The following is a 246-nucleotide window of genomic DNA, read 5'->3' on the forward strand; positions in this document are numbered from 1 at the left end:
TTGGTAGATTTAAACAACAGGGCTCAACAATAAGGACTGCATTAATGACATATGATGTTAAATATACATTTTGTGTGTATTTATCTGCTCAAGTGCAAGAAGAAATGAAAAGGTTATATCAAAACACCCATCGTAGTGAGTATACTCAAAAAGTAGTTATGTCTTAGGTGAACGTAATCAGTTAAGAAAGAAAATGCATATGTATCAGTATATTAGATCTGTGTATTAGGTTTTAAAATGACAGCA

At 30.9% G+C, this 246-nt stretch overlaps 1 protein-coding gene across 1 annotated transcript in view; it reads right to left on the bottom strand.

Annotated features, from left to right (window-relative positions):
- LOC107672122 (nucleosome-remodeling factor subunit BPTF-like) overlaps nucleotides 1-246 on the bottom strand; it is a 36,752-nt gene that overhangs the window by 11,431 nt on the left and 25,075 nt on the right. The gene's annotated exons all lie outside the window — the stretch shown is intronic.

The sequence above is a fragment of the Sinocyclocheilus anshuiensis genome, unplaced genomic scaffold, assembly GCF_001515605.1.
Source record: "Sinocyclocheilus anshuiensis isolate Anshui unplaced genomic scaffold, SAMN03320099.WGS_v1.1 scaffold12, whole genome shotgun sequence".
NCBI lineage: Eukaryota > Metazoa > Chordata > Actinopteri > Cypriniformes > Cyprinidae > Sinocyclocheilus > Sinocyclocheilus anshuiensis.